The sequence below is a fragment of the Sturnira hondurensis genome, unplaced genomic scaffold, assembly GCF_014824575.4.
Source record: "Sturnira hondurensis isolate 20B ecotype Veracruz unplaced genomic scaffold, ASM1482457v3 Scaffold0008782, whole genome shotgun sequence".
In the NCBI taxonomy this organism is placed as follows: domain Eukaryota; kingdom Metazoa; phylum Chordata; class Mammalia; order Chiroptera; family Phyllostomidae; genus Sturnira; species Sturnira hondurensis.
Genome location: NW_028081413.1, coordinates 7,954,342 through 7,973,765, shown reverse-complemented (window position 1 = coordinate 7,973,765; position 19,424 = coordinate 7,954,342). Strand labels below are relative to the sequence as shown.

The 19,424-nt window shown below is 42.1% G+C and overlaps 1 pseudogene; it reads left to right on the top strand.

Annotated features, from left to right (window-relative positions):
- The first annotated feature begins 13,275 nt into the window (after window positions 1–13,275).
- LOC118993544 (40S ribosomal protein S2-like) lies at window positions 13,276–14,012 on the top strand (annotated as a pseudogene).
- The last annotated feature ends 5,412 nt before the right edge of the window (window positions 14,013–19,424 follow it).

Here is a 19,424-nt window from a genome sequence, read left to right as displayed (position 1 = left end):
TACAACTAAAATATCAAACAGCCATCACTGAGAACTGTCAGAAATTGAGTTGAATGGAATTCTGACAACTACGAATTAAAGAAACCACATCCATCCAGACTGGTAGGAGGGGCCCAGACACAGAATGGGGCTGGTCCCTCACCCACATATTAGATAAGATTTGGGACAAATATCTCTGGAGCGAAGAGTCCCACACCCACATCAGGACCCCAGCCCAGGGTTCTAATGCCAGGAAGATAAGTCTCCACAGATTCTGGCTACAAGACCAGGGAGGACTGAGTTGATGGAAGAAACTTCTGGAGCCCCAAGCACTTCCTCTTAAAGAACTCACACATGGACTCACCTACTCAGACACATTCCCTCTAAGTTCCAGCACCTCAGTAGCAGCTGAAAGGCACCAGAGGCATACAGGGAAAAATTGAAGTGTGTAGCATCAAGATAAGCAGAGGCCATAGTTCCTTTTCTGAACCCTCCCCCCTACAGAGCTGGCAAGCTTGTGCCATATCTGAGACTCCACCAACCTGGCTACCACTATTGGACTCACCTTGGAGATCCCCAGAGAATCCACCCCAACAAAGTTAAGGGCCCACTCAAGCTGCTTTTCCATGTGAATGGTTGGTCATGGCTCACTTCACAACTTCCTAAATTCTATCAAATGAGCAACAGCTGGACTCAGTGAGCCCCAGGCCCGGCACTAGCAGCAGCCAGCCTAGATTTACAGTTTGCCTTCATCTGGGAACCTCTAAGCCCCACACAAGTAGCAGCCATCTCAGATAACTTTATAGCTCAGGAGAGTGGCCCCAGGCATAACACCCGCAGGGGCTGAACTTGACCAGCACCACCTGGGAACCCCAGAGCCAGCACACCCAGTGGACAGCTACAGACCACATTGGAGCTCCACCACCCTCCCCATGGACAGCTGATCCTCCGTGGTAGGTGGAGGTTAGTGATAAGTGGTCACAGCCAATCCTTGCAACTGACCGGCTTGGGTAAATCCCTCCCATTGATCTGCGAACAGCAACCAAGTCTCAACTACAAGAGAAGGGTGTACTCAGCCCAAATGAAGGGTACACTTCAAGTACCCAGCTTGCAGATGAGGGGAGGCTATGGCATTGGAACCTACAGAGCACTTACTACATTAGGCCATACTACCAAGACACGGAGTCAAAGCAGCTCTACCTAATACATACAAACAAACACAGGGAGGCTGCCAAAACCAGGAGACAAAGAAACATGGCACAATGAAAAAAACAGAACAAAACTCCACAAATAGAGCTAAATAAAACAAAAATAAGCAATCTATCAGATGCAAAGTTCAAAATACTAGTTATAAGGATGTTAAAGGAACTTAGTGAGGACATCAGCAGCATAAAAAACACTAAGTCAGAAATGAAGAACTCACTAATTGAAATAAAAACAATTTACGAGGAATCAACAGTAGAGTGAATGAAGCTAGGAATCAAATCAATGATTTGGAACATAAGGAAGCAAAAAAACAACAAATCAGAAAAAGAAAAAATAACACCCCCCCCAAAAAAAAAGAGGATAGTATAAGCAGCCTCTGGGACAACTTCAAGAGATACAACATTTGCATCATAGGGGTGCTGGAAGGAGAAGAGAAAGAGAAAGAAATTGGAAATCTATTTGAAAAAATCATGAAAGAAAACTTTCCTAATTTGGTGAAGGAAATAAACATTCAATTCCAGGAAGCACAGAGAATCCCAAACAAGATGGATGCAAAGAGGCCCACTCCAAGATACATCATAATTAAAATACCAAAGTTAAAGATAAATAGAGAATCTTAAAAGAAGCAAAAGAAAAGAAGTTAGTTACCTACAGGGGAACTCCCATAAGACTGTCAGCTGATTTCTCTAAAGAAACTTTGCAAGCTAGAAGGGATTGGCAAGACACATTCAAAGTCATGAAAAGCAGGAACCTACAGACAAGATTGCTGTACCCAGCAAAGAATACCATTACATAATAAAGGGCAGATAAAGAGCTTCCCAGATAAGAAACAACTAAAGGAGTTCATCATCACCAAACCATTATCATATGAAATGTTAAAGAGACTTATTTAAAAAAAAGAAGGGGGGGTAGTAAATTCCCCCTGTGTCTGAGATGAGACAGGACCCTGGCTGCCAGAAATAGGTACAATGTGTGACCTATCTGCTTAGCATGATAGAGACTAACCTGGCAATCACAAACAGTTCCTGTCAACCTGATACACACTCACAGAAAATAAACTGTCTAGGAGAGAACAGACCCAAGACCCCCTGTCTGACAATAGTAAGCTTTACTGGTTCCCCTTCTCCCAGCCCCCATCCAGAACTGTCTTCCCCTCATTTCCTGCTTTGAGAGTACCAGGAGACTCTGAGTCTCCATGATACATCAAACCTCCCTCTTTGTAGCCAAATGACTTCAAAAAGAACAAGTACCTCAATTAGGAACTTGAGACTTACACAACATTATGCTCTTAAGAACTTCTGTTGTACTCTACATTACCTACAGATAAATGATCAGCCACAAATAAGCATCAAACCAGAAGAAAATGAGAAGGTTCTAGAGTCTGTGTACACTTAGATACTTGTATCAATGGGAGCAATTTTAATTTGTAGCAAAGTAGCTTTTTGTTGGTGTGATTGTCCCAGCCTTGGTTAGATAACAGAACAATTGAGATGTTTAGTAAGTGATCTTACAGGATATTCTCTGGAGACTAAAGATGAAGACAGGTGCTCACTGCGTGGTAAATTCGTGAACAGGAATATTGCTTTGCCTCTTACATGATGAAGGAAATCATCTCAATAATACCAATAAAGCCATGAATTGGCTGCAGAGTTGATGGAAAGATTCAATACCCAAGCACTAAACTGGGAAGTTTAGTGACAAAGTCAAGTTGACTTCATAAACTCTCTGGCATGGCAATTGAGCCCGAATACCAAACAAATTAAGCCTAGGAACCAAATTTAAAAAATGAACAAATGAAGGAGTGAAGGAGCTGTTCCTTCCTATGTCACAGATCACCCATACCTTCCTATTTCTCTCCTAAAAGGAGGATCCAAGATGCTCGTTAGACCCTGTTATAGAAAGGCAGGGCAGTGTATTGGTTAAAAGCTTAGACTCTAGAGTTAACCTGCCTTGGTTTAAGTCCTGACTCCTTCACTAGTTACATAACACTAAACAAGTTACTTCAACTCTCTATGCCTCAATTTCCTCATCTTTAGAGAACATACTAAAGTCTACCTAATAAGAGTGTTATGTGTCTGAAACGAGCTAATATTAGCAAAGTGCTTAGAAAGGCACATGGCACATAGAGTAAGTTCTATAAAAGTACTTGTGGAATTGAGATGTTTAGTAGGATATCTTAACTTGTTAATTTGATATTATTAAGTTAAATTATAATAACAAATCCAAAAATACTGTTCCTTCGACTTTATGTAGCCTTTTTATGTGTCTCTATCATTTTCAATTATTTTACCATAATAATAATCAACACTATTATTGTTATTACTCTTATACCAGTATGATCTTGGCCAAGCTAATTGCCTTATAATATATTAATCTCACATATATCTGTGAGAAGTAGACACGGAGGTATTGTAAGATCTCAAAGCTAATTTTAGGCTCTTCACAAGAATCTCTGTGACAGACAAAGGAATTAAAAATAATTAAAGTAATAAAATAGTTTTTATCTATTAGTAGCCAATAAAGTCATTATATCAAGTATATCTCAATTTTTAAAATAATAATCTATATAGGCAAAAGGTCACTGACCTTCAAATAGCAACCTAGGAAATGTTATGCTTATTCCAGGGACACTGGACAGCACTGTTCAGAAAATGTGGGTCACTCACAGACTCATAACACATTAAAGCTGGAAGAATAAATATGACTGTGTAACAGGTATGACTCTAAGTCCAAAAATGATGGATACAAGAAATAGTGTGTTGCCTTCATTTCTTTTAATTACCTTAAATGTGACTTGGAGCCCCAGTCATGAGGCTGCTCGAGAAATGCTATGCCATCCATTATTTGGGTTCCCGATTCCCAAGTTGTATCCACATCCTGGGATCTTTCAGCGCTGAAGTGTGAGACAGTTTTTCGGCCATCTATCCAGACTGCTAAGAGATCTGTCTTCCCAACAGACTGTGGCCCCTGCCAGTACAGCATGCCACCTCTTCTGGGCTCACTGGGAGCACTGGAGTCTTAGGCAAGGCTGGGAGTCCCTGAGCCTGGAGCCCAAGTTTCTAACAAGCACAAGTCCCAGTGACTTTTATTCCCTTCCTAGTCTCTTTCTTTCTCTTTCTTGCCCCTGCAGGGCATAAATTATACTAGGTGGAGATAATACCCTATTAGAAGCAAAGAAGACTTAGTGACATCAAAATTTATATTAATATCCTTCAAAAAATATCTGAAGCAAGGTATTTCTAAAGGGACTGGCTATGCCCTTGAATTGGAGGAGTAGAAATAAATACATGGCAAAATATACAAAGTAATACACACTTCCAAAATTATCCCGCCACACACCAAAAACCCAATTTAATGACTTTTCTTATCTGAAAGACTGGTCTCTGAATAACTTTTGACTGTTTCAAAAAATAAAATTTACTCTTAATCAGTGCCTTTGACATCTTTTAATAATATTCAAAGACTGCCAACCCTGAGACAGAACCAGCAGGATTTATTTTTAAATTACAAGAAATAATGTTGACTTCGAACTATGAAAACAAACCTTTTATTTTACAAGTGATTGTCTTAGTTCTGGCTGCTATAACACATTACCACAGACTGGTTGGCTTAAACAACAAACATTTCTCACAGATCTGGTGGCTGTAAATCCAAGATTAAGTCGCCAGCAGATGTATCCGGTGAGATCACAGTCCCTGGTTCATAGATGGCCATCGTCTTGCTGTGCACTCACATGACAAAAAGAATCAGAGCTCTCCAGAGCCCCCTTTACAGGGGCACTAGTGTCGCTCATGAGGGTCCCGCCTTCATGACCTGACCACCTCCCACAGGCCCTACCTCCTGATATCATCACATCACATCAACAAATGGATTTGGGGGAACACAAAATAGTCCATAACAGTGATAAGCCCGGATGAAAAAACAATAGCTCATGTTTGCTATAAACTTACTAGAGGCCACTTTAATCAACTTCTAAAATTCTCACAATTCTATTAGATAAATCCCATAACTATCCCTATTTACAGGTGAAGAAGCTGAGTCACAAACAAGGTAAGCAATTTGTCCAGTGTCACATTTGGTGTCTGGGTGCCAAGTCTGTCCCATCAGCCCCACCTAGTGGTGATGCTGCAGTTCACAGGCTGGCAACCGGCAGTGCCAGGGTGTGAATCCAAATTGAACATCAGTGCCAGGCAATCAGCATGGCTTTTTTTTTTTTAACAATATGTTATACTGAGAACTTCACAAATCAGTCAAAAGAGCTAGAATCTTTCTCTAAGCACATATGCTCACTATTTCACCAACTGCTCCCATTCTACGGCTGCTTTAAACCTTCCTTGTGATGAGGTATAATCTACCTCTGTGAGGGAACTGCCTGCCCACTGGCTCGGGTTCTAGTCTCTGGAGCTGCAGAGTGAGTCTGCTTTCACATGGCAGCCCCTCGAACCCCTAAATGCCATTTTCACATCTCCCCCGAGTCTTGCTTTCATCCTTCAGTTCCTTTAATTGCACCAAGTTCATGCCCACTGAGGCAACTGAGCGCAGCAGTTCAGTGCCTGTGTCTGGGAAACCCCGACTTACTAGCTGGCATATTTGAACACCTTTCCTAAATTCTCTAGGCCTCAGATGCCTCATCTGCAAAGCAAGCATAATAATCATTCCCACATAGTAGGACTGTTGTATTAATTTAGATAACACATGTAAGGGCTTAGCGTCCTCCTGGCCCTTACTAAGAGCTTAATAACTGTTTCTTGTTTTGATTATGATTTTTACTAACACCCCAAGCTCAGCACTGCCCACTCTTCCCTGCCCAAAGGGAGACCAACACATACAGAATGACCTACACAAATGATTTATGACCTCAGCATGACGCAATGCCACAGAATGTAGCCTAAACTAGATGATTTGCCTAACGGATCTGTGTGTATGAAATAATTGTGTACCCCTAAAACTCAGATATTGAAATCCTAATCCCAACACGATGGTATTTGGAGGTGGTGGACACTTTAAAAGCTAATGAGGTCATTCAGGTGGAGCCCTCAGGAATAGGATTAGTGCCTTTTATAAGAAGAGGCCCAAGAGAGCTCTCTCTCTTTCCACCATAAGAAGATATATAAGAAGTCAGCAGAGTGCAACCCAGAAAAGGGCACTCACAGGAATTCAATCCTGGTCTTGGACTTCCAGCTCCCACAACCATGAGAAGTAAATTTCTGTTGTTTAAAAGTCACCTAGATGCAACAAAACAAACAAGCAAGCAAAATGTGACCAAAGACACTGAAATACAGAATGGGCTGACAGGGTCCAGAAGGGAGAGGGGAGAGAGTCACAGGGGAAAAGGGGATGGACTCACATGAACAAGTATAAAGGACACATGGACAATAACTAAGATGGGGGGTGGAAATGGGAGGGAGGTGGGGAGCACTGGGGGGGGCAGGGCTGGGAATAAGACAGAAAACTGTACTTGAACAAGAATTAAATTTTAAAAAATAAATAAATAAATAAAAGTCACCTAGATGTCCTGGCTAGTGTGACTCAGTTGATTGAGTGCCAGCTTGTGAACCAAAGGGTTGCCAATTTGATTCCCAGTCAGGGCATGTGCCTGGGTTGTGAGCCAACATAACAGGCAACCACACACTGGTGTTTCTCTCCCTCTCTTTCTCCCGCCCTTCCCCTCTTTCTAAAATTAAATAATTTTTAAGGCACCTGAACTATGCTACTTTGTTAGTTCAGCTTAAACAAAGACAATCTGGTTTCTAAAAAAGTAGCTTGCTTAGAGCTGCTATGGAGGTTAATTTTCATAGAGTATGTCTGCCACCTACTGTAACTTTTGTGAATTACCAGCCAACAATGTTCTTTTACCTAATAAAAACCTGGAATAAAACTATACTAACACTATTCTAAGAACTAAGGGAAATGCTGCAAAGAATACTGCAAGGGTTTGAGATGACCCCAAAATTACACCCCTTTTCTACCTTGTTACCAGTAAATAAGGTGGTTAGAAGTCAAACATCACTTTTGTTATTAATAAAGCTGATGAGAGCATGTTTTATAGTGTATCAGAGCTAAATTACACCTTCAATGCTGACCCCCAAATGAGACCAAGCCAGGTACAAGCAGTGCTGAATCACCGTAGACCTTTCCACGTGGGAGCCTGTCCTTACGAAACTTAGTGCCCAGAGGAACAGGGAAGAAAGAATGCTGCCTGTGAGCAGGAAGGAGACACGCATCCCCTTTCTCCCAAATTCACCCATTGGATGTGGTGCAACATTGCCCATCTTACAGTGTGGAGTAAATGCATGCCCACCGCAAGGAAGGAAATGTCAGGAAAAAAGTGACCCTCCTACCTCCTGTCCTGCCACAGCCCTGCCTTAAAAAGATCAGGAAATTATAAACTGCTCAGAATAAATAACTCATATAAAGAGTAGTAGCAACAAGGACAAAGAACTAAATTAAAAGCTTTTTTTTCTTTTAATTCTTGTTCAAGTACAGTTTTCTGTCTTATATTCCCAGCTCTGCCCCTGCCAAGTGCTCCCCACCTCCCTCCCATTTCTGCCCCCCACTTTAGTTATTGTCTATGTGTCCTTTATACTTGTTCATGTGAGTCCATCCCCTTTTCCCCTGGGATTCTCTCCCCTCTCCCTTCTGGTCCCTGTCAGCCTGTTCCATATTTGAGTGTCATTGGTCATATTTTGCTTGCTTGTTTGTTGTGTTGTTTAGATTCCTGTTAACGGTGATATCATATGGTATTTGTCTTTCACCGCCTGGCTTGTTTCGCTCAACATAATGCTCTCCAGTTCCATCCATGATGTTGCAAAAGGTAGAAACTCCCTCTTCCTCTCTGCAGCATAGTATTCCACTGTGTAAATGTGCCATAGTTCTTTGATCCAGTCATTTACCTATGGCCATCTAGGTTGCTTCCAACTCTTGGCTATTGTAAATTGTGCTATGAACATCGGGGTGCACAGGTTCTTTTGGATTGGTGCTTCAGGGTTCTTAGGATATACTCCTAATAGTGGAACTTTTTTTATTTTTATTTTTCACATACTCAGACAGCCGATAGGTAAGAGAATGCTAAATCTCTTCGTTACGAGAATTAAATTAGCTAACATGTAGAAAGCACTTAGCACACACCTGTTTCTACTCTTTGTGAAGAGAATCTTCTAAAGAGTAGAACAAACTAGCCCTGGCTGGCATAGCTCAGTGGATTGAGCGCGGGCCTGCAAGCCAGATGATCGCGGTTCGATTCCCAGTCAGGGCACATGCCTGGGTTGCAGGCAGGTTCCTTGCAGGCTAACTACCAGCAGAGGACGCACAAAAGGCAACCATACATTGATGTTTCTCTCCCTCTCTCCTTCCCCTCTAAAGACATAAATAAATAAAATCTTTAAAAAAAAAAGAGTAGAACAAACTATCTCTTCTACACTCAAAGTCCTCCATGACTACTGCTCAGAGTAAAACCTAATACTACAAAGCGACCTATAAAGCTCTTTGTGATCTGGTTCTGAGGGTCCTCCTCACATTTCCCGTTACTCTCCCCCCTTCACTCCACTGGTTGCCCATCCTCCAGCATGCCTGGCAGGCCTCCTCCTCAGAGTCTTTTGTACTCCCTCTTCTCCCATAGAGCTCCATGCTCACTCGGTCTCTCCTCACATGTTACCATCTCAATGAGTCTTACCTAATTACAAGTTATGTTACCATCTCAATGAGTCTTACCTAATTACAAGTCCAATTACCACTTCCACCTTGCTTAGCACTCTTTGTACCCCATCCTCACTTCAGTTTTCTCTTTAGCACTTAGCACCATCTGACATTATAGACATATGGGTTTTGTGTCTCCTATGACGACAAACACACACATACAACTTTTGAATGAAGCTCCAGCAGAGTATAAATTGATTTATTGTGTTCATGGCTATATCCCCATACTCTAGAATACAGGGCAGATACTATGCTCAGTACAAGTTTGTGGAAAATTAACGTAATAAATGAACATCCTGACCAGTTTTCTAAAAGTCTACAGGCTGTTTGTAAGTCACCTGGTGCGCTTTTGGGAAAATGCAAATTCTGAGGCCCGCCCCACACCTCCTAAATTAAAATCTGTCAGGCTGGGCCAGCAAATTTTTTTATCTACCTGGAGCCACAAAAAAAGTTTCAGAACTACTGATTCAGCCCAATCCAGTCATTTTACAGGAAGGTCAAGGCTACAGTACTAGTTTGCAGAAAACAGATACTGTAACTACCATTCCATGTTCTTCCCACTGCAAATTATTTTCATTTGTATCAGCTAAAATGGTGTAGAGTTCTCTGGAAGAACTTGAAAATGACACTAGCTAGCCTTTGGGAGTACTACAGAGACACAATGCAACACTAATTAAAATATTTATTTCTCCCCTGACTGGCATGGCTCAGTCAGTTGAGCACCATCTCACAAAACAGTAAGTCACTGGTTCGATTCCCAGTTAGGGCACTGGTTCGATTCCCAGTTAGGGCACATGCCTACATTGCAGGCCTGATACCCAGTTGGGGGGTGTGCAAGAGGCAACCAACCAATGTTCCTCTCTCACATTGATGTTTCTCTCCCTCTCATTCTCCCTCCCATCCCCTCGCTCTCAAATAAATAAATAAATAAACAAACAAAAATCTTAAAAAATAAAATATTTATATCAGACAGTTGCAAAATGAAAAAGGTAACAAAAATATGAATAGTTTTAAAACACTGTTCAGGAAAATATGTTTTAATCATGAAATTTTATTTTATTCTTTTGACCCAAAGTTTCCACTACTACATTTCCTTCCCGTACGAAAGTGTAATCATCCATGTAACTGACTTTAATTGAATGCTTCTAGGTGCTCTGCTCTGCTCTAGAGCGGCAGGAGCAGGAGGCCAGGTCCCTGCCCTCATGAAGCAGATGCCAGGGAAACAGTAAGTAAACAGAAAGGTGAGTATATAATTCAGAGAGTCCTTGGTGCTATGAAAGAAAGATAAAATAAGTCACTGAGATGGCAGGCAATGCAGCAGTACAGATAAGGAGGAGCGGTCCAATTTTACATCGGGAATTCAGGAAGGGCTCTCTGAGGCATTAACAAAGAAACTCAAATGAAGGAAATAAGCCAAAGCGAGGTCAAGTGCCGAGTCAGAAGTAAGCTTGTTGTGGGTCTCGGGTCAAGTACTCGAGACACAGATCAGTTTGTGCGTGATTTACTCAGAAAATTCTCCCCGAGTGTCGGCGAGGATGTGGAGAAAAGGAAACACTGAGAACTGTTGGTGGAAATGTAAATTTATGTAACTATTATGGAAAACAGTGTAGAGATCCTGCAGAAAATTAAAAATAGAACTATCATATGATTCAGCAATTCCACTTCTGGGTATTTATCTGAAGTAATCAAATCAATACTCCAAAAAGATACCTGCACCCCATGTTCATGGCAGCATTACTTACAATACCCAAGATACAGAAACAACCTATGTATCCATCAACAGATGAATGGATAAACAAAATGCAGTGTGTATGGCACGGAATATTATGAAGCCATGAAGAGAAAGAAATCTTGCCATGTGCACAACGTGGATGCACCTTGAGGACATTATGCTAAGTGAAATAAGTCAAAGACAGATACTGTATGATCTCACTTATAAATACAATCTAAAAAAACTGAATGCATAGATACAGAAAACGGATGGATGGTTGCCAGTCTGTTGGGTGGAGGCAGGGAAATGTGTAAGGGTGGTCAAAAGGTACCAACTTCCAGCTATGAAATATATAAGTCGTGAGGAGCCCTGGACCATGTGGTTCAGTTGGTTGGAGCGTCATCCTGCAACAGAAAGGTTGAGGTCTGACTCCTGGTCAGGGCACACACCCAGATTGGGGGGGTTCAATACCAGATCCAGGTGCATACAATCCCCAGTCCATACGGGTAAGGGAGGGAAGGGGACAACCAATCAATGCTTCTTTCTCGCACTGATGTTCTCTCTCTTCCTTCCTCTATGCCTTCCTCTCTTAAAGCAATGAAAAAAAGTCCTTGGATAAAAATTAATTTAAAAATTCTAATTTAAGTCATGAGGATGTAAGGCACAGCATGGCAGATTATGGTTAGTAATACTATATTATATATTTGAAAGTTGCAAGAGAATAGACATTACAAGTTCTCATCACAAGAAAAAATTTTGTAACTGTGTGATTGATCTAAACTAAACTTGTGTTGGTGATCATTTTGCAATGTATACAAATATCAAACCATTATATTGTACACCTGAAACCTATATAATGCTATATGTCAATTGTACCTCAATTTAAAAAATCATTATGGTGTACATCTAAAACTAATAGTACACATCAATCATATCTCAATTAAAACATTAAATTTTTTAATGGCTCATGGCAGCCATATTTTCTGAGTTCTTACTTTAAAAAGAAGGAAAGAAAATGCTCCCAAAAGAAACTAGTAAGGGAGCTAGGGAAGCAGGGCTGGGAGGAGAGAAAGCCAAGAAAGGGTGCAGTCTCACACGCATCGAGTCTGGGCCCCAGCTGTACCCTGCAGGGGACCTTTGGAATGTAGGTCACTGCTCAGAGTTTAGAGTTTATCTCGACTGGAGCCAGAGGAGCTGGGCTTTCATACTTCTGCAGAGGCTGAGGCCTGGGAGGGTTGGTGCAGGAGGAATGTAAACTCTGGGTCATTTACTTTTGTCTTTGCCTGAGCAAAGCAGTTCCAATACTGACTCCATTTCCTTTGGCTATAAACCCAGAAGTTACACTAAGTGAAATAAGCCAGACACAGAAAGGCAAATACTATGTGATCTCACTTACATGTGGAATCTAAAAAATGTTGAACTCAGAACCCAAGAACAGTGGTTGCCGGGGGGTTGGGGGCTGGAGACGGGAAGAGGTCGGTAAGAGGGTACAAACTTTCACTTATAAGATGAGTAAGTTCTGGGGATATAATAATGTACAGCTTGATGACTATAGTAACAGCACTCTATTACATACTTGAAATTTGCTAATAAAGTAAATCTTAAGTGTTACTACAAAAATAAAAGTTAACTTTGTGTGTTGATGGATGGGTTCATTAACGTGACTGTGGTAATCATCTCCCAGCGTATTCATTTGGTTAGAGTATCACCTCAATAGGCCAAGGTTGTGGGTTGGATTTCTGGTCAGGGCACATACAAGAAAGCAACCAATAAATGCATAAGTGGAACAACAAATTGATGATTTGTTCTCTCTCTCTCTCTCCCCTGACCCCTTCTATCTCTCCCTCCTCTCTCTCTAAAATCAATAATTAAAAAAACAATGTATACATATATCAAATTATTACATTGTACAACCTAAATATACTGGTTGGGGGAGGCAGGTTCTAACAGCCCAAGGACAAACCTCCTAAGAGAGTTGCAGGTGCTGGCCATTAAAAAGCGCACAGAAATGTTTTACTGAGGAGTCCAAGAGGATCTGGGCAGAGCATTGACAGAGTTCACTACAGTGTATTCAGGAACTAAAAGTCTAGGAAGGAGGGAAACCGTCGGAAAGAGCACTGCGATACTGGTTTCTGGTATCCAGAACAGCATTGCTGTTGTTTTTTCACTAATAAACATGTATTGAGCACCTATGATGCTCAATGCCAGCCCTGAAATGCTACACCAGCCCTGAGGATACAGTGATGCACAACAGAGACACCCTTACTGTGTCTTCTTGGCACCTATAGTCTGACCATGAATAGAAACACTAAATTCATTTCAAGCACTACAGGATGCAAAACAGGGGAGCAACCACAAGCCTGGGAGTCAGAAAAGGCCTCTCTGCAGAAGTGGTACCTAAACTGAGGCTGAAGGGAGAACAGGATGTATGTAGTAGGGCATAGGCTGGATTAGGGGGAAGATAAAGGAGACGGTGAAGGGATTAAGAAGTACAAATAGACATTTTTTCCCAGGAAACACTAAATGGCTTCTGACAACAGTTATGCAGGAGGCCCCAGGAGTCCTGGAATGGGAGGCCACAGCGGCTTCTGTGGATGATTTGGCAGCAGCATCTGGGCCAACATCACTGTCACGGTCATGGTGGAGGCCATATAGCTCGCAGAGGCAAGGCCAAGGACAAGGAGTGGATCCCTGTCACCACACTGGGCCGCCTGGTCAAGGACATGAAGATCAAGTCCCTGGAGGAGATCTATCTCTTTTCTCTGCCCATCAGGAATCTGAGATCCTTGGCTTTTTCCTGGGGGCAGCCCTCAAGAACAAGGTTCTGAAGATTATGCCCACACAAAGGCAGACACGTGTGAGCCAGAAGACCCAGTTCAAGGCATTTGTTGCCTTTGGGGACTACAATGGACACATAGATCTGGGTGTTAATGCTCAGAGGAAGTAGCGACTGCCACCAGTGGGGCCACCATCCTGGCCAAGCTCTCCATTGTCCCTGTGCGGCAAGGCTACTGAAGAAACGAGATTGGCAAGCCCCACAGTCCCTTGGAAGGTGAATGGGTGCTGTGTCCCTGTACTGGTGTGCCTCATCCCTGCACCCTAGGGCACTGGCATCACCTCGGCCCCTGTGCCCAAAAACTGAAGATGATGGCTGGAATTGATGACCACCCTACCTCAGCCAGGGGCTGCACTGCTACTCTGGGCAACTTCGCCAAGGCCACCTTCAATTCCATCTCTGAGACCTACAGCTCTCTCACCCTTGACCTCTGGCAGGAGACTGTGTTCACCAAGTCTCCCTGCAGGAATTCACTGACTATCTTGTAAAGACCCTCCCCGGAGTGTCTGTGCAAAGGACTCAGGCTCCTGTGGCCACCACAAAATTTTATACAAGGAAAATAAAGTGAAATAAGCCTCTTAAAAATAAAAAAAAGAAGTAAAAATAGGTAGTTACAGAATAGCCATAGAGATGTAAAGTACAGCATAGGAAATGAAGTAACCAAAGAACTTACACGCATGACCCACGGACACGAATAATGGTGGGGATTGCCTGAGGGAGTCGGAGTGCCGGGTGGAGGAGGGAAAAGGCAGTAAATCAGGACAACTATAATAGCATAATCCATAAAATATCATTAAAAAAAATAAAGGCAAAAGAGACATTACAGTTCTGGAGGCTGGGAAGTCCAAAATCAAGTCACTGGTAGATTCGGTTTGGTGAGAGCCTGCTTCCTAGATCCTAGAGGGATGCCTCCTCCTTGCGTCCTCATATGCTGGGAGGGACAGGGCAGCTCTCCAGGGGTCTTTTATAAGAGCACTTATCCCACTCATGAGGCCTCAACTATCATGACCTAATCATCTCCCAAAGTCCCTACCTCCTACGACCATCACATTGTGGGTTAGGTTTCAACCTATGAGTTTTTGGAAAAATACATTCAGTCTATAGCACCAATCAACCCACAGAAGCATGAGGAATGATTCTTGCTTGAAACCATTAAGCTTTAGGATAACAGGAAACCCAGCAATAGATAACTGAAACACAGATAACCTTCACAAAACCTCTATAAGGCAATTCCCACTATTAGCCTCATCTTGTATATGAGAAAACTAATACTTAGTTTAAATAACTGTCCAAGGTCACAGAATTCAGAAGTGGTACAATCAAAATTAAAATCCATATGGGTCTGACACAGAGCCTAACTCCTAAGTGTTACATTACAGAGCTTCTGACCGAGACTAATCTGTTCCCTAAGGTGAAAAGTATAAAATCCAGTTGACAGTCAGGATCTAGAGAGAATGGATTCAGGACATGAAGGAGCAAACACCTTCACCATAACGTTTTTGTCACCTGGAGGCAGTATCTCCTAACACAGGGTTTCTTTCTATTCAGAAAATACTGTCATGCGCAGCCTTATTAGGGCTCATCCCAGCAATGCTAGAGCATCGGGGAACACAGAGACCTTTACCAAAAATAGCATCCTGCCACAGAGAGCAAAGGGAGGAAAGATCCTAGTTAAGACCAAGCGTGAACACTAGCCTGGGGACTCAGTTTGTTGTCATGGTTCAGGGGAAAGGAGTCTTTGAAGAAAGATTAGAAACCAATGACAGAAAAGATGTTCGACATCATTAGTCATTAGAGAAATGCACATTGAGATTAAAATGAGGCCTAATCATGTACCTATTAAAACAGCTAAAATTAAAAACAGTGGCAATGCCCAATGCTGCTGAGGAGGTGGAGCAGCAGGACGCCTTTCACACAGCTTGTGCAAATGCAAAAGACGGTCTTGGTTTGGCAGTTTCTTCCACAGCAAAACATCCAACTCACATTCAACCCAGCAATCGCACTCCCAGGCATTTATCCCAGAGAAGTGAAAATGTATATCTACACAAGAACCTGCACGTGAATGTTCATAGCAGCTTTACTTGAAACAGGCAAAATCTGGAAACAACCAGAACGTCCTTCGATGAGCAAACAGTTCAATAAACTGTGGTACTTCTATTGCATGGAATGCTAATCAGCAATAAATAGGATTGAAATATTGAAACACACAGCATTTTGGATGGATCTCAAGTGCCTTATGCTAAGTTAAAAAAAAAAATGCCAATCTGAAAAGGTTAGAGAAAAGTCACACGCTGTATGATTCCACTTACATAACATTCTCGATCTGACAAAATTTCAGTGATGGGAAACAGATTAGTTAGTGGTGTTGCCAGGGATGAGAGATGGTGGGAGGCCAGAGGCGGGTCTGACTGTAAAGAGGTAACAAAAGGAGATCTTTGTGACAATGGAACAGTGCTGTATCTTGATTGTGGTGGGAGCTGCCCGAATCTACAAATGAAATGAAGTGGTATAGAACTATACACACACATTATATCGACATCAATTTTCTGAAGAGTTTTGATAACTGCACACAATAGTCATAAAATGTGTAACCATGGGGGGACCCTGGAAGGACACATGGACCTCTCCATACTATTTTTGAAACTTTCTGTGAATTGATAATTGTTTAAAAATAAAAAGGCAAAAAAGAAATTACAGAGTAAAATATATCTTAGTGAAGTCAACTTTAAAACTAACAAAAGGATGCCCAGACTGGTGTGGCTCAGTGGATTGAGGGTTGGCCTGCAAACCTAAAGGTCGCTGATTGGATTTCCAATCAGAGCACATGCCTGGGTTGTGGGCCAGGTCCTGGCTTGACTAAGGGCCACTTGATGGATGTTTCTCTCCCTCTCTTTCTCTCTCCATGTCCCTTGCTCTAAAAATAAACAAATAATCTAAAAAAATAAAACTAACAAAAGGGAATGAAATTAATCACTTATTGAATACGGTATCTCGTTTATTCTTACTTGTATTTTCCCTGGTTCTAAGTCTTTGATCTTGTTTATATTTTATTTTACATGTTCTGATTGTGAGGCAACAAAAGTACTTTGTAAAATATGGTATAAAAACACACTAAACGTTACTTTGCATTTAACCAACAATTAGGAAGCGCCTACCGCCCCCGCGGCCCACCGCCCCCCCACCCCATCCCGCACTGTGCTAGGCCCCGCCACAGCACTAACACCTGAACTCATGCTCGGCTTTGCCTCTGGGCACGTACCACCAGGTCCAGTCCTGGCCCACTCTACACACAGTTCCCAACCTAGCTCTCTCCCATACTTCATTGCTTCTTCCTCATCTTTTATCAAAGCTTAAATTGTATTTCTCTGAGAAAAAGAAGGCAGGAAACAACTCTTTGGTTGCTACCAGGAAACTCTAAGGCTCGGGACAAAGAGGTTTGGAGGGAGTGGCTGCGGAGGCAGCTAACCGGAGACAGGGAGTGTGTGGGCAGGGCGGGTGGGTGTGTGCCCCAAGCAAAAAGTTCCACGAAGTATTCAGTAGTGCCAGAGTCAAGGCTGTTTCTTTTATGCTCACCTTACTCACTCTGGCAACTCAGATTCACACCATTATTCCCAGGAAGGATTAATGCAAATCTAACACCAAGGCTGGAAAAAATCTTTCAGACAATAGTGATATCTTTGTAAATATGAAAGATAGTCTTTTAGTCAGTGGCATTGTATTCTAACAAGTTCACTGTGAACACAGATCTCAGAGCAGTCACTAAGGTACAGTGATGACCATTATTCCAGGCCCCTGGACTTGGGTGACTCTCAGAGGAATAGGGGATGTCCAAGAATCTACGCCAGTTATTGCTTTTTAAAAAATCTAAGACTCTTGCCCTGGCCAGTGTGGCTCAGTTGGTTGGAGCGTGGTCCCATAACAGAAAGGCTGTGCTTTCATTTCTGGTCAGGGCCTGTACCCAGGTTGTGGGTTCAATCACGGATCCAGGCACGTGCAGAAGGCAACCAATCAATGCTTCTTGCATGATGTCACTTTCTCTCCCTTCCTCTCTCTCTAAAAGCAATGAAAAAATGTCCCCAAGTGAGGGGGTGGAAAAGCTGTGAAAAAGAATCTCCTTGGGAGAGGATAAAAAACCATTCTGAGACTCTTGAACACCAGAAGACAGTTACTAAACATAAGCACATTCAGTACTGCAGTAAACTCAGAGGCACAGAGATGGATTCTCCTTCTCCCTTGCTCACATGTGCCTTTATGCAGTAAGCTCCCTTTTTAAAACATTTTTTCTCATTTTGAGCTAATCTTGAATATTTTCGAATATGCTAAAGTTTATGATTTCCATTTCCCTAATCTCATACCTCTCCGCATACATTCCTGGTAACCAAAGTATGAGGCATTGAGCGTGTGCTATCCCACTGAAGAGCAGTGCCACCTTTGTCTCCTGAAAAAAGAATCTGGCCTGGCATTAAATGAGCTTCTTGCTTATCGACATTTCAAAAAATGGTCCACTATAAATCCTGACTCAAGAATAAGATGGGACAAAGAAGCTGAAATTCAAGTTTCACACCCACAGTAAATTACGTCCAACTCACTCACATGTGTATACTTCCTGCACTCGGCATGGCATCTGGCACATGTATGTTGCTCAATAAATACTTGTGAACCAAACTGAAAACAGACAAGAGAGTTTGTCGGAAGTATCCCTTCCTGGCTTGAGGCACCTCTGAAACAAACAGAAATACACCTGATCCCAAAAGTATGTGAAAACACACTTCTGATTTTGATTTCTCTACCATATGCATAGACTCCTCCAAAATCTTTATCTCCATCCCAAGCCCCAGATCCACATTTTTAGTCTTAGTAAGATGGTACCACCTGGACCTGGCTGGCACCTCCAGGCGAATATGTTTAAATCAAGTCGACCCCAAATCTTCCTAGTCTCCCAAGCTAGACCATTGGTTATCAAGTGCCTAAAAGATCATGGAGTCAGCAGGGTACCAAGGGTGGGTCGATGGAGGGGGTCAACCCCAGGTACAGATCACGAGAGTGTGCATTGCCTGTAGAGAATATAAAGCCAATAATAAAACTGTCTAAAAATCAGTCAGCATTTAATTATCACAATGTGCCAGCAATTCTGAACAATGTTAATGATAAAACACTTCTCAAAAAAAAACAAGAATCCAAGTTTTAAATGATTTCTCTAGTTACTTTTGAGTTTTAATAAAATTTATTTAAGCTTCAAGTTAGACCTTTAGTACACACCTTTTAGTAAACATCATATTCTACATGGGATTTAACTGAAGAATTCTCAGTTATACAATTGCCCCAAACACAAATTTGAGCTATTCCGATTCATTTGGAAAGTAAGTTTGCAAACATCTGCAATCATTTCAGATAACTTACATCCTTCCTGTCTCTAGCCCCTGGGGTACTCCATAGGCCTATGTTTAAATAGTACGTTTGAGATAAACAAAGATAGCACAGCAACAGTGTCTTGGCTTGGGCTGCGACACCAAAATACCATTAGTGACCCAAGAAATCAAAATTTATTTTCTCACAACTCTGGAGGCTGAAAGTGTGAGGTCCATTCACAGTGAGGGCTTTCTTCCTGGTTTGCCGATGGTAGCCTCTCACTGTGCTCACAAGTCCTGCAGACAACAAGCCCTTTGGCCTCTCTTACAAGGGCACAATCTCATCCTAAGGGCCCCACCCAGGGTCAAATATGCTAGGTATACTACTGAATAGAGTAATTCCAAGGAGTCTAGACATCCACAGAAACACCAAACATTATCTGCAAGCTGAATAAAGAATAGAACTCACATTATCTATATAGCCACAAAATGTACAGTTATACACATTACTTACACAGATGTACACGAAAATTCCACAGAACACTGCCATATTTTTTACCGACTTTGGCTTTCTCTTTTCTAGAGTCAGGGACAAGTGCAACTTATTTAGCATACTCTAAAGGTTTTGCACAATCTCTCTCAATCTCTT